We start from the raw sequence: 16,505 nt of genomic DNA on the forward strand, positions 1-16,505 counted from the left end.
CTATTCACATGATATTTTAGACAACTTGGCATAGGCCAATACACATTCAATTTACCGCGATAGGAGGCATAATATTATTTCAATTCCATCAGACCCTCCTTTTGGCCTATGCCAAGTGCTAATATCATTTCTAATACTTTTGCAAATAACTCCATGCATTGTCATCCATACATCCTGAATGATTGTCTGTAATATCTATAGCCATTAGGTCGTTCATCAGAACCTCTTGTAACACAAACTCTTTAGATGCGGTATCTGGGGCATATATTTTATGCCCTATTGTGCTCACTGCTTGGGCACAACATCCCCCTAGCATTCCACATATACTCGGAAGACATTGAAAACAGCAACAAAGGAATAGCAGGATCCCCAATATAACCAGAATGACAGAAAGCACCTTCCAGCCCCAAGATCGTAAAGATTCCCAAAACTAGATGCTAAGATTCCAATCTCCTACAGGGGTATGTACTTCAGAACTAAGGAGATGTAAGTTCTGTATTGCTTTAAAAATTGTCGGCGAAGAATCTGGTACGAAAAAACAGCAAGCGGACCCCACCAATTTGCATACTCCACCTCGTTCTGCCAGAATGACATCTAATGCCATCCGATTTTGAAGTGCTACCAATCTTATTGCTTTTTGTTCTAGTGTCATATTGTAGAGTATGTCCGTGGTCCGGTTGATCGTTCTCTCCAGTACCCTTGCTAATCCCCTAATGTTCTCAGAGTTTGTTATCTGTCCCCAAAAGGGCACAACTGATTTTGCTTTATCTCCCAATACTTGCCCAGGGGTATCTCCGTTCTTGTCCCGCCGTGGGCGAGCCTTAGAAACCTCCAATGTACTAGCTACAAATACCCCGGGTAACAGGATTCCTAAATAACAGGTTCCCTGCCAATCCTTTGGCAACCAGGGAAATGCTAAACTACCACAAACAAAATAGACAGGCCCCCCTACATACAGAGGCCTGTTTTCTACAGTCAAATTTACAATGTTCACACAACCTTCAAAATCTCCCATTGGCCGAGTGCCATTTCCGTGTAAACAAAAGGGGACTGAATCAGGGCTATGATTCATAGAGTAGGAAGGGGGCACAGCGTCCTTATTGCCTATCGGAGCCATTTTAAAGGAAATTAGAGTTTGAAAGGGAAGAGATAGTTTATCAGACGGCCTAATAGAAGCGACGTTAGGTTTACTTCTATTTGCAAAAAGTGAGCATCCCAGGGGAGTCAATTCACGTTTCTCAAAATCATTCAAATTAGTTCCATCAAAGTTCCCTGAGATGCTATCATTCCAACGGCCAAAGAATACTGCTCTAAGAGAGGCATAGCAAGCAGTCGTTAAAGGTAAAGGGTGAATATACCATCCTAGCCCCTTGTTCCCATGTTGCGGTAAATGAGTGCAAATCCAACAATTACTCTTATTAAAAATGGCATGCGTTGCATTCATTACTATCATTAAAGTGTTATTATGATACTTTTGTCTATGTTGGGAGTCTCTAGGGGACAGGGTGTGAAGGTGTACAGAGGGAGTCAAAGCAGTTGGTACAATTTCGATTGGTAGTAGAGGTTTTAGAGGATACATTTCTTCAAAGTACCAAAGTCCTACAGCGGTAATTGCAAAAATACCAATTATCATTATCAAAACACAACAATACGTTTTCGGGGGCCCAGGCACATTGTTCATTGTCCAAGTTGGTCACCCCCCTATTCACAAGTCCAGTGCGGGGAGCAGCAGTGGAGGTGGCAGGCATTGTAGTTCCTCAATCGACGACCCCAAAGTTCGTTGCTGGCGACGCTACGGTCGCGCGATTTCTTAGTCCTTCCCAACCCTAGCCAGCAGAATCCCTTTTTTCCTTTTGTTCAACAGAAACTTTCTTATACAAAAGAAAAACTTTCAACCACTTCTCTTTTCCAAATGCACAGAAAGACCCGTGCCGTAGTTCTATTTTCTTCGTCAAAGGTTGTACTTGGTGGTACCCAAAACTGTTTGATCCGAAAATAAGGTGTCGTCACTTCCTGAGGGAAGCGACGTATCAGAGGTGACGGAAGTCGCAGAACTTGAAACAGTGTTTTCCGGAAGTGATTTTTCAAGAGAGTGCGGAGACGAAATGGACTGTTCCCCGAGCTCCACGGGCTCAGAGAAATTCTCCGAAGCACTCACAGCGCTGTTTGCTACTCCAAGATCAGAGACTGTAGCATCAGCGAGGGGTTCTGCTTCTTCTGTAACGTGTGGCGTCGGGTGAGGAAGTTTCTTGACATGCGTCGCGTGGATCCAGTGTTTCTTCCCCGCCACCCGCACTCCTGTCCGGGTGACCAACAGCACCTGGTAGGGTCCCTTCCAACGAGGAGCGAGACAGGAAGACCTTTCGTAGGCCTTCACTAGGACCCAACTTCCAGGCTGAATATCGTGTCCTGGGCCCGTAAAACATACAGGTAAAGCTGAATAGACCTGGTGATAAATGAAATACAGGTTTTTAGTTCACTGGTTACAGTAGTCTACAAGCAATACATTTTCCACCTCTCTCACGGCTTTAGGCTTTGGGAGACCCCATATGTTAGCAGGCCTCCCCATTACTACCTCAAATGGAGAAAGCCCAGTCTTAGTTTGAGGTGTGGTACGCATAGCTAATAATACAATAGGTAAGGCATCTGGCCATTTCAGCTTGGTATCGGCACATGTTTTTGCAAGCTTATTCTTTAAGATACCATTATGTCTTTCCACCAACCCAGCACTTTGAGGATGTCTGGCTGAGTGAAATCGTTTCTCAATATGTAACGCTGTGCATATCTGCAAAATTACTGCTGCAACAAAATGAGGACCGTTGTCCGACCAAATTACCCTTGGGAGCCCAAATCGAGGAAAGAATTCTTTTACCATAGTCTTTGCAGTGGTCATGGCAGTAGCATCTTTAACGGGGAAAGCCTCGACCCATTTACTAAAAGCACAAATAATTACAAGAACATATTTTAGATTGTTACACCGTTCCATCTCAATAAAATCAAAGTGAATGACCTCGAAGGGAACAGAAGGGGGCCCAAAGCTTCCCCTTGGAGTTACTGTCCCCTTTGCCACATTGTGCTGCAAGCAGATCATTCAGTTCCGGACATGACGTCTTGCAGTCTCCGGAATCTTGTTATTCACCCAGACTTGTTCTAACATTTTCGTGATCTGCTGAGCATACACATGTGTAGGACCGTGTGCCATCGTGACCATTGCCAGCACATATGAATCAGGGAGCAACCATTTTCCTTCAGATGTATCCACCCAACACCCATCATCATCTAGTTTCCCCATTCCTTCGGCCCACCTTTTAGATTCTTCTATTGTGGCATCAGTTTGAATATCTCGCACAGACCCAATACCTTCATCCATTACATAAGCATCTTTCATTTCCCTTAGCGCATACATGTCCGTGCTAAGGTCTGTGGCCGTTTGCCTGGCTATCAGGTCCGCAAAAGCGTTCCCTTTTCCCACATCATCTATGACCTTACGATGTGCTGCACATTTCATGATCGCTAACTGCCTAGGGAGCGAGAGTGCTGAGAGCAATTGCACTATCAAGGGGCCATGCTGAATCTTGGTCCCATGTGAGGTCAGGAACCCTCTTTCTGACCAGAGCATCCCAAAGTTGTGAGCCACCCCAAAGGCGTACTGGCTATCAGTATATATATTTACTATACGCCCTTCGGAGAGTTCACAAGCTCGGGTTAATGCTATAATCTCTGCGGCCTGCGCAGAGTTATACGAAATTCTCTTAGTTTCAACAACTTTATTCAGCGTAGTAAATGCGTAAGCAGCTGTAGATGTACCATCTGAAAGTTTGAAGCAGGAGCCATCACAAAACAGCTCCCCTTCTGCATTGTCCAAAGGAGTATCTATAAGATCTATCCTGCCCTTCGTTTCTTGTTCAGTGGTATACAGGCAGTCATGTAATTCTCCGTCACCGCCAACAGTGCTTTGCGGGAAAGGTAAGAGTTCAGCCAGATTAAGAACACAACACCTCTTAATTTGAATGTGAGGGGCAAACAGAATTAATTCATACCTTGTTAGCCGTGCAGAGGTGAGGTGTTGCGTTTGGGTTTTGTTCAATAGGATATCTACAGAGTGAGGTACCATCAAAATCAAATCATGGCCTAAAACCATTCCCTCACTCTGTTTTACAGACGCGGCAGCAGCAGCGACAGCTCGCAAACATCTTGGCAAAGCGCATGCGACAGGATCAAGGGCGGAGGAGTAGTAGCCGCACAGCCTTTTCTTCCCTCCGTGTTCCTGTGTTAACACAGCCAAAGCACATCCATCACATTCATGTACAAACAACACAAAGGCCTTGTCATAATTTGGAGTACCCAGAACCGGTGCAGAGCATAACGCGGTTTTGAGAAGCTCAAATGATCGTTGATGTTCCGATTTCCATGGCAGTGGCAGAGAAATGCCCTTCTTCGTCAAAGCCAACATCGGTTTTATCACTAGTGAAAAGTTCGGGATCCACAACCTACAGTAAGAAGCCATACCTATTAAGGCTCTGACTTCCTTCTGTGTATTTGGAACAGACATGCCAGAAATGTGTTTTATTCTTTCGGGTGTCAATCTTCTCCCCTCCTTTGACAGGAGGTAGCCTAAATAGGCGACCTCTTGACAACAATATTGAAGTTTTTTGAGCGAAGCTTTATGACCATTTTTAGCTAGATGAACAAGCAACAGTACAGTGCCTTCTTTACAAGCACTTTCAGAGTATGCAGCTAAAAGCAAATCATCGACATATTGAAGCAGTGTACAAGTAGGTGGCAATTCAAGGGTGTCGAGCTGCTCTTTCAAAGCTCTACTATAAATGCTTGGACTTTCAGTATACCCTTGAGGTGCCCTAGTAAATGTAAATGAACGTCCCCCCAAGGTGAACGCAAACAAATATCTACTTTCCTTATGTATCGGAATGCTAAAGAAAGCATTTTTTAAATCCACAACACTGAAGTGCGTAGCCGTAGCAGGGATCACTGTCAATATCGTCGTTACATCAGGCACGATTGGAAATTGTGGGGCGACAACTCTGTTAATAGCACGAAGATCAATTATGAACCGGTATGGGATTGCATTGTCGCCTTTCTTATATATAGGCAAGATCGGACTGTTACACAAACTACCTGTAATCTCCTCGATCACCCCACGATGCACAAAATCGGAGACAATGCATTTCAAAGCACGCTTGCCCTCAACTGATATTTTATACTGCGGAATGTTTGGTAGTTTAACTCCATGTTTCAAAACTATTTTAACGGGCTCAATCTGTAGTACCCCGACATCATTGTCGTCAACCGCCCATAAACATTCCGGGACAATGCTAAACTCAGGAGGCAAAGGTCGAATCAGAAACTGAGAATTAGGAAGTTGCTGTGGTGAAACCGTCAGCCGTACTCCATCAGAGGAATAATGAATTACTGCATTCAATTTCTTTAACAAATTCAACCCCAGCAAATTCTCTCCACAGTTCGAAGTCAAAAGAAAAGGGCAATGGTCCGTAAAGGGACCCAAAGAATCAGACACCGGTGAAGAAACCGGACAGACAATTGGTATACCAGAATACTCTGGTTCCAAACATTCCATTGACAGTGGAATGTTTGGAACCAGAGAATGATCAATGGAGCACTTCTGTGCTCCAGTGTCTATCAAAAACTGGTGTTTCCTATTCCCTACTAATAATTCAACGTAGGGGCCTCTCTGATTAACGGGAATAGGTGAAGGTTCCAAACCCTGCTTCGGGCAGTCCTAATGAAATAGAGTATCGTCGGAAGGGAGCTCTTCAGAAAGATAGGCAGCAGAAGGGTGATCAAATATGTTCCTCGAGTCCACACTCGAGGTCTGATTTTCCCGTGAAAAAGGTTGCTGAGGATCTTGCAAAAACTGACCCCTATCAGGGCCCCCTGCTCCAGGGCGGCCCCTAGGTCGTCTACCCATACTCCCAAACGCACTGTTTGACCTTTGTCGAAGGACGGGGCACTGTGCTCGCCAATGACCTTCCTGGCGGCAATAAGCACATTGATTAATATTCACAGAACCCAAAGGAGCATTTCCTTTTGGGAGATACTGACCTCTGGTCTGTGTCGTGCCTCCTCTGGGGTTTCTAACAATTTGTTGTAATAATACTTTGGTTTTCAAATCTCCTTTCCTCTTTTCTATTTTCTCCTTCTCATTATTAACACGGTTCTCATAATACTGAGCCATGTGGAAAACCTCAGATTGAGATTTTGCCTGCCAAGCGCTCTCAGAGGACATAATCTGTCACTGGATGTCGGGCAACAATCCACGTACAAATTTGTCCACAAACAACCTTTTCCCAGACTCTGTACCCAAGTCCTGCCCACTGAAGTCAGAAAATACCTGCTCGAATCTGTTAAAGAATTCGGTGGCGCCTTCAGTTTTCCCTTGAACACAGGCCGTAAGCTTGTCCCAAATAATTATTTTCTCTGGAATTATAGTTTTTAATTTTGCGACAATTCTATCAGGCAAAGTAAGTATTACCTGAGGTGGTTTCTCACCTGCTGGTCTTTCCCCATCAACCCTAATCATATTAGCCCACGTATCTCCCAACCCTGGCACATCGTCTATTGTCCGAACCTGCTTCCATACATCTACGGGTAGGAGTACAGGGAATAGCAAGTCAACATCACTTAAGGTGAACACAGAGGACTGCAAGACGGACTCTATCTCTTTGTAAAACCCTGTCGGGTTTTTCCTGATATCGGGAACTAATTGTCTAATAGTGTTCACTTCCTGTCGTGAAAACGGGACGTGAACGAATTGCGATACATAATGCGCAGGGATATCCACAGCGGGTGCACCAGTCCCAGCGTTAGCGGGAATCTCAACCTTTGGGACGAAGGTCGGAAGAACCTCTCTCATAGGCAACTGAGATATAGGTACCTCCGGCCGCTTACTAAGCAACAGAGCCAGGTCGAGCGCTAAGGCAGCCGAAGAAGTGTCGGGCGAAAAAGCCCTTTTACAAATCCCCAACAAATCTATGGGGCAACTAACCTTCTTTCTTACACATTCTTCTTGCAGGTACTGTACCATTCCCTGAATTACCTTTCTTTGCATTTCTACTGTATACTGACTATACTTGTCATATACTTCATCTGGCGGAATCGATGAATCCGAGATCCATCGAATCGCATCTTTGGTACAAATTCGTACTTCCTCAGGTGCCGATCTACGACACGGAAGGAACCGTTTCTGTACATACATACTATCGTCTTCGTCATCCTCATCTCGTGACTTTTCAAAGTCCTTCCTATACTCAAACAATCTTTCAACATGACCATGTACTTTCTGCTCTGTGTCCCTCGAAAGTGCCAAAGCATTTAGATCTCTTACCCCTTGTGGAAGATCCGAATTTTGTAATCTACCCCACATCACACATAAATGAGTATCCAAACCTTCGATAAAAACATTTTTCTCTGGAAAACTGTTCAAATTAAATAATGTGGAAAAAACATCAACTTGATCACCCTTCTCCATACAGTGCTTAGCCCATGCAAACAATTCCTGTTTCTTATCTGCAGAAACAGTATTACGAGTGACAATCTTTGACCCTGCACCTTGCTCAACTTCAGTCAATAGGGGACCACTGGGAGCGGAGGTGCAGGTAAATTTAATAAGGGTGCAACTATCGGCGCAGGAGGAAGGGGTGGTGCGATAGGTGGAGGAACAACAACTAGAGGAATAGGAACAATAGGTTGTGCAGGGGGAACAGGAATAACAGCAGGAACAACAGCAGGAATGGGCAGAGCGCCCAGAAAGGGATCATACGGAGGTGGCGCAGAGGCACCAGGCCTGCGTTCGTTTAACAATTTTTCAATAAATTCTTCAGAAACATGAAAATCTTTAGAGGGGTAAATCTTCTGGATTCCAAGTGAAAAAGCCCTATCCATATTTTTAACTGATTCTGAATGTTTTTCTATATCATATAACAACGCTTTTTCGGCATTTTTATGACGGCGTGCATGTTTATCCCTACTTTTAAGCTGCTGTAATGCTTCTTTTTTCCAATTCTGTAAAACATCAAAGGCTGCAGGTCTAGCCTTCTTTTTTAGCAAGACCGATTCTAGGTATTCAATACGGGGGATCTCAAAACTGCCATTGATTGGCCACTGAAATTCGGAGGCATGTCTGGTCTGTCTGTGCCAAATATCATTAAATACTATACTACCAATGCCATATTTACAGTACATAGTACATGCCGGCGACCCCTCCTGTGGTGCCGGGCGGCTAAATTCCAAAGGTTGTCGATCGCTGCGGAACAGAGCCCTAAAACAGCTAGACAATTTCCCAGGCATTTCACAAAAAATTGGTGTTACCTGTTACCTGGTCAATAATTGTGTCTGCAGATACAATACGCCAAATTCAAATTGTCAGGGTTAAATTAAGAGCCGGGTCACGACTGCACCTGACCAAACCTAAGGAGGACCGTACGGTTTACCAAAGAACTTACCTAACGAATTTTACCTTGTGTTTGGTGGTTTCGACAAAGCTGCCCGCCTCAAAAAATGGACCCTCGTCAAGATGCCGTGTCAGACCACACGACTATCGTCCAAGGATCGGATCGTGCAGCGCTGCTGAGGTATCGCGTCTCGTTTGGTCGGGCCCGCAGAATCACACCGTCCGATCCCGGTTCGATAGTCTGCGTCAACCTTCAATGATCCGGCATCAATCTTGAGGGTCCCTATTCGGGCGCCAACTGTGAAAACATAAAAATTGCTATGAGGCTGGGAAGCCCAAAGGAAACACACCAACACAGGTTACAAAGAACATACAAGTGCTTTATTTAAAAGCTACAACAGTTACCAAAGTCAATTGACAAACGGATAGCTATTCGGCTCTCAGAGTAACGTAACGAACTTCAACGAAGGTTCGATGCATTAGTAGAGAGACCGTACATTGGAATATTTGGGTCTTTTATATGTTTTGTCCAGCCTTTGGCCAACCCTCTCGCGGGTTAACCATTCTTGGGATCAGGCCTAGAGTTCCTTGCCAGGTCAATCCTATAATTTATGCGTTTTGATCAGTTTCGCTGCTACAGTTGTTCATTTACTCATAGGTCAGCAATAGGACAAGGTCTCAGTTCGCGACCCCGACAAGTGGCCTGCAGGCATATTAATTATTCGTGTGTGCGGAGGTCACAACGGCCAGAATCTCGCTCAGAATATCATTCAGCCTCCATTTTGATGTTCAGGGTGACTTCCACATTTACAAGAGGACCTAAAATGGCGGCTAAATCCAAGATGGCGACTTACATTACTTTTCGTTAAGGTCAAGACCTTGCCGCGGAGTCTATTCACATGATATTTTAGACAACTTGGCGTAGGCCAATACACATTCAATTTACTGCGATAGGAGGCATAATATTATTTCAATTCCAACAGGGCTTCCCTCTGGAACTTTCCTCTTTGCCTCCTCCTTCTCTCTCCTTCTCCCCTGCTAACCAGCTCTTTCTGCTCTAACGCTCTCTTCCTCTATTTCTGCTCAGTTTTGCTGGCTGGTTGCCTGATGAACCTTCAGAGCCTTACAGGTCCCTAGCCTCCCTTGCCAGTCTCCTGCACTTGCCACCAGGCCTTGCACTTGCTGCATCACTACCGCACTTTGGTATCTCTTTGCACTTAACCCATGTTCTGACAGAACTAGCGCACTTGGTCCCTATTACCCCCCGCCCACGAGCTTTCTGTTCTGTGCACCTGCATGATCTGAATGTATCACACCTAGTAAGATTGTTTGTCTTGTCTTCCTTATGTTTTCCCCTCCTATGCATGGTTGCTCTTTGAAACTCTTCTGTATAAGCACATAATAAATAAATAATCAATCAATCAATCAATCAATCAGAGGGAATCAATGCTGCAACCATTTAAAATAAAACTCTTTTGAATAATTTCCACACAGGTGAAAACTACAGTGGTGCAAGAGGGGCTTTTCGTAAGATCGAAAGTGTGCAAAATGTCTGCACAGCTCTGAGCTGTTGAATTTTATTAAGGGAACCTCACATGAACACAAGATTCCCGATGAACATGTTTTTGTCTTTGAGGTGCCCACAAGCGAGAAGCTGTCACTTATAAACTTCAGAACTGTGCCTCTTTTTTGGCCTTGCATGAGAAAGACACTGTTCAGTATCGAAAGCAAACAAGCAAAAATACGCGTTAACCTAATAAAGAGAAGATTGCATGGTGCTTTTTGGATTTTTAGAGAAATAAATTGACATATCTCTTACCCTCTGTACAATGTATTGTCTATGTCTATGTCTATGTCTATGGGCCTCATTAGGACCCTGGCGGATTTCGCGGTGCTAAATGCACCGCGAAGCACGGCGGAAAGCCGTCGATAGCGCCATGGGGGTTGGCGGATTTACCGCCCCATTCCGACCTTGGCGGGGCGGTAAATCCCCAATCCCCATTCTGCCCTTCCCCATTCCCATTCTTGCCCCATAGGGTATAATGGGAGTGGGGAAGGAGTTAATTACGCCACCGTAAAATACGGTGGCGTAATTAACAACGAGGTCCCGTAGCGCCATGGTTTTCTCCGCCTGGTAAAACCAGGCGGAAAACGGCGCCATGGCGCTACGGTAACTCGTAGTACGGCGGACGGGTCCGCCGCGATTAGCGCTGGCGGAAACCCACTCCGCCTGGGTCCTAATGAGGCCCTATGTGTTTATAACGCGCCGACAGCCCGCAGGCATCAGGGCGCGGAGAACATCTGAGAAAGGAGTCTTGTCGAACGCCGGAAGGGTCGAGATACCAGTGAGAGGTTCTGAAATCACTGGGGATTATTGGAAGAGGTATGTTTTTAGAAGTTTCCTGAAATTGCCGGAATTTCCTTCTACTCTAAGATTCCCTGGGAGGTTGTTCCAAAATTTGGCTGCCATAAATGGGAAGGCTCGGCCCCCCCCTGCTGCTCGTTTCACCCTGGGGATGGCCAAGAGGCCTGTGTCGGCTGATCTCAGGTTTCTTTTAGGTATATAAGGTGCGAATTTCTTTTTTAGGTATCCTGGCGCCGTGCCAAATAGGCATCTATGCACGATCATCATGGCCTTAAAGTGGACTCTTTCTTCGATTCTGAGCCAGTGAAGATCTTTCCTTGCCTCCGAAATATGGTTTCCAAATTTGATTTCCTTAACAATACGGACTGCCTCATTTTGGATGACCTGACAACGATGCAACTCTTTCTTGGTGGCCCCCACTAATAGTGCATTTCCATAGTCAAGACGGGATAGAATGACCGCTCTTGCGATGTTAGCCGCATTTGCTTCACTTAAGTAGGGTCTGATGGCTCTCAGCAGGCGCAAATAATAAGAATTGTTTTTGTGTAGATAGTTGACTTGCGATTCGGCCCCTACTGAGGCTTCTACCACCATCCCAAGTGTTTTAACTTGGGGTAGTACTGGAATTTTGGCATCTTTTATGCTAAAAGCCTCGTATTGGTCGCCTAGTTTGATTCTGGCATGCTGAGCTCCAAAAATCATGAGCTCAGTCTTGCTGTTGTTGAGGCACATCCAATGCTTCTGCATCCAGATATCAATGGTTTTATATACCTCTTCTACTTTTGCACTGTCTAGTGTGTAGTCTCCCGTCATTTCAAAGACCAGCTGCGTATCATCAGCGTAGTTGGTGAAGAACACACCAATGTTTTCCAATAACTCACACAAACTGCGCATGTAAATATTAAAAAGCAGAGGGGACAGACTGGCTCCCTGCGGTACTCCAAATAGGATGAGAGCTGCTTCTGAGAAAGTGTCTCCCCAGTGAATGCGTGCTCTCCTATCACTTAAGAAGGAAGCTATCCAGGCCAATGCTGTTGGAGAGCAGCCGATGGTTTTGTCTAGGGCCTTTTGTAGTAGTTGATGGTCCACTAGGTCGAAAGCAGCACTAAGATCTAGTAGCATGAGCATCCCAGACTTGCCCCGTTCTATCAGCTCTAGCATGTGGGTTTGTAGGTCAAGCATAGCTGATTCTGTGCTGTGGGCTGTTCTAAAGCCCGATTGCTGTATGTGTAGCAACCCCTGTGCTTCAACATGTTGTTGTAGCTGATTAGTGGCAATTTTGTCTAGAATCTTCAAAACAAAATTGGAGTTTGTTATTGGCCGTAAATTGCTAGGGTCCTTCGGATCTAGGCCCGGTTTTTTGACCAGCGGGGTTATTGTAACTTTTTTAATGCTGTTGGGAATTTTCCCTTCGGAAAACGAGGTGTTAATTATTTTAGTGAGAGCTGGTGCAAAAATTTCTTTATTATCCAGGATGATTTTTGTGGGCAGGATGTTCTCAGCGCATGAAGTAGGTTTCATTTTGGCTAATACCTGGCAGAAAACTTCCTCTGTTATAGCTTTGAACTGAAAACTGTCCCTATTACCTAATTTGGGCTCTGCTGTGGGGCAAGTTTCCGTGCTCGTGGATTCCCTTGCTTGAATTATATTAGTTCTAGCTTTTAAGATTTTAGCTGCAAAGGCTTCTTGTACTTTCTCGCAGTCTTCTTTAGATGGATTATGTGGTACTGAGAGTGCTTTTGGCTTTTCAATTGTCTTAAGGATATCGAAGAGTTTACTCGTTGAATTAGCAGCTGACTCTATTTCTCTGTTGTAATAATTGAGTTTGGCATTTTTGATTGCCTTTCTATACTCTAGGTCCTTTCGTTTCCAGTCCACTCTATTCTCTAGTGATTGGTTCTGCAGCCAAGTTCTTTCTTTGGCCCGTTTCTCTTGTTTCAATATGTTTATTTCATCATTGTACCATTTGCAGTGATTGTTGTTTTTTCTGACTAGCTTATTTTTAAGTGGGGCATACTTGTCCACTAATTTTTGCAGGCCGGAGGTGTATTTCTCTAGCATGGTCTCACAGCTATCATTTTCTGAAAGTGAATTCAGGACTTGCTGTAAGCACGGTGCCAGAACTTCTGGCCCTAGATTCTTAAAATTTCTGCTCTGAATTCCGATATGTGGGTTTTCTTTTCTTTGGGGTGGGGGGTCTAATTTTAGTTCCAGGGTAACCAGACTGTGATCAGACCAGATGCACGGCTCAGTAGAGACCTGTTCTGATTGTATGTTATTGGTACACACCCAGTCCAGCTGGTTCCCTTGTGGTGTGGTCGGGTCATTATTAACAACATAGAAACCTGTGTTATTCAGGGCTTTTTCTAGTGCCAATGCCTCTTTATCCGCCGGGTCACCCCTCCACCTATTCATGTCGCCCACTAGTATGGTGGCGGAGTTTGCTGAGGTTAATTTATTAGTTTGACTGATTACCTCATTTTGAAAGTCTGAGGTTAGTCCTGGGGGCCTATAGACCACGACAATGTTAAGACAATTATTGGGTGTATAGGTCAGTTTTAATTGAATGGACTCACATCCCGTACATTCAAAGTTAGCTTTAAATAGATGTAATGCTTCTTTTGCTATGACCGCCACTCCCCCTCCCTGACCCTTATCTCTGTTTTTGTTATATATGATGTATCCCTCTGGGACTGCAGTAGAGACCACCGGCCCAATTGGCTCTTTCAGCCAGGTTTCATACCAGTACATATTGAGGGAAACCTATGTCTCAATGAGCCCCCTATTTTAGTGCTAAAACATACCAAATGTATATACTCTGTCATGTGACGTGGGACTGTAAAGGGCCCCTCTGCTGTTTACTAGACCTCGTGGTACTGATGCTGTGGAGTGGGGACCTCGTTCCAAGGCACAGAGGTTCGCCCTGTAGGAACACTTTGTAGTGGGAGGAGCACACCAAGATGTGGTGATGCAGAGAAAACAGTGTGGTGTGTGTGGCCCGGTGGAGACAGGATTCTAGAAACCATGATGGGATGTAGAGTGTGCTCAGTTCATGAAATGGGAGCAATATTAGACAGCACTCCAAACTCTTGTCTTCGGAGCGCTTTCTACAGATTAATATTCATTTGCATACTTACAATTTGAAAATAACTCAGTGCCGTGGTTTGACAAGACCAATTTTGCGACTGTTAATCACTTTGGCCCTGATTCATGGAATTATTTGCGTGTAAAACGGGAATTTGCGTGCCATTCGGCCTGCAAATCCCCATTCGTCGAACAGGGATTTGCAGGCAGAATGGCACGCAAATCCCCGTTTTACACGCAAATAATTCCATGAATCAGGGCCTTTGTGTCTTCCACCTTTGGAATTATGTACATAGAATGTAGTCTGAAGTGTACTGTCCCCCACTAGCACTTCCTTGCACTTGCCACCAGTGGCCTTTTTTTTGTGTGTTTTTTTTATTGATCTATTTTTATTCTACTATCCCATGTACTGCACTTTCCCCTCTCCCTTCCCCATGCACTTTTCCCTTTCCCCCTCCCCATGCACTAGCGCAATCTGAATGATACCTGGCCTAGTAGGATCGTTGTTCTGTCTTCCCTTTCTTCCCTCTCCCTTGCCTCATCGCGCCTCGAAACACCTGTGTTTAGGCGCGTTATAAACGCCATATCATATCATATATCATATCATATCATATCATATTATTATGTCCCAGCACTTCCCTCTGGAATATTGTCTGTGTGTATACCTGTGTTGAACTCTTTCAAAACAGTATGTGAAATGATGCACTATGATGATTGGGACTTATGCTCAAAAGAAAATACTCTTGATTAAATCAAGACCCCGTCAATACACCTAACCATGTACATTTGTTTAATGAGATTCCATCATGTGTTGAATTAGCTTCATATGAAGCATTTGCTAAATATATGGTGAAAGACCACTGGTAGGAACACCCATTGGGTGTACTAGTTCTTCTCCCCAGTTCCTACCAACGCAGGGGCCATCCCTTCTGTAATACAGATCGTGGTCTGACAAGTATCACACAATTGTTGGGATCAGGGCCAGTGCCAGGACTGGAATCTATGTCCGGTGTTTAGCCACTAGTAGAAAGCATCGCATGCCTTTAATAAATAACTTAAAAACATTAGTCGTGATTTTGCAATTGAAGTGAAACAGGATGTTTATTAAAGTATGCATGTCATGTTCATTGCACGTGTCATAAATCATACTTAACATCACATGTCATAGCCTGGCTCTATGGTGGATTTGGACTATGCTATTCAAAAAAGTGACTCTCACTATACAAAGGGGAGACATTTTCCTTTAGGAGTGGCTGTGCCTTGGAAGCAGACTGCATGGTGCCAGGTAACAATGGCAACAGCATATCAATTGACTATTGTCCAGGCAAAAGGCCAAAGGCTGCAAAAATGCACTAGAATGTCAAGCAACCCTCACACAGGTTTCCAACAGCATCAGTACTTTGTATTTCTGCTGGCGTTAATAAACTCCAGACCATTTGGCTTTAAATTACTCCGCAATTAGCTAACTACGCTGCAGCGGAACAAGGGGGGGCCCCTGCACCTCCCCGTCACTATGCCTTTGATGATAAAAGCATGAACCCTGGCACACTTTTAGACCATACAATATTGAAATCTTTTGCCTATAGGGCCATCTCCAATGTCCCCTATACATTGTCTGGCAGCCTTTTTTTACATATGTTCACCAATTGCTGTTACAGTTCCTCAATGTTTGGAGACTTGTGTATATTTAAGTATTTGTGATGCCTGATTTAGAACTTAGAAGTGTAAAAAGGACTCAAGGTAGACAATAGCAAATCAAATGTGTCAGCTTTATAACATATAGGGCCTCATTATAAGTTTGCCGGTCCAGTAACTACAGTACCGGTAAGCTTGCCGGTACTGTAGTTACCGGACCAGCAAACTATAAGTTCTGCTCACGGGTGCCTTTTCTGCCCGCCAGGTCTGACCTGGCGCACTGGTTACCGGACCAGAAAACTATAAGTTCTGCTCACGGGTGCTTTTTCTGCCCGCCAGGTCTGACCTGGCGGGCGGACCGGCACCCGCGAGCAAACCATGTCAGATCCCCCGGCACCATTCAGAATGGTGCCGGTGCATCCGGCCTCACCATTCCCATTGAGCCCTCAATGGGAATGGGGAGCATTTTTTTCTGCCGCCCGAGAATGGGCAATTACTGGGTCCGCCAGGGCTGTAATGCCCCGGTAATTGGCCATTCCCGGCCGCCGGAGTCATAATGAGGCCCATAGACTTCTATTGCTTTTAATGGTTTGGCATTGTAAGGACAAACAAAAGTAATGATTTTTATTCCATGTGAAATCAACGTTGTAATTACTATGCCTACTAAGTGATTTCTTAAAGTCCAATACACTTGGATAATGTCTCACCCCTTACATACAAAGTGGAGTACACTGAAGGGATCTGTGTGATCACTGTGACTTAAAAATACAGAATGCCAAAATATCAATATTTTTTTTCTTAGATTGATGCTGTTATATGCGGCGGGGGGGGGGGGAGGGAGTCCCCCGCAGCCTCCTGCATACTTTCCTTACATAATTGATTACCCTTACCCATCCCACCCCCACATATAACTGCGCCGAGTTTCCGAATGAAAAGAGGCATTTTGGCATTCTATATTTTTGCATTCGTAGTAAAAGAGTGATACCTGCTGAA

This window comes from Ambystoma mexicanum, chromosome 7q, assembly GCF_040938575.1.
Source record: "Ambystoma mexicanum isolate Mex_15411 chromosome 7q, UKY_AmexF1_1, whole genome shotgun sequence".
Taxonomy (NCBI): Eukaryota; Metazoa; Chordata; class Amphibia; order Caudata; family Ambystomatidae; genus Ambystoma; species Ambystoma mexicanum.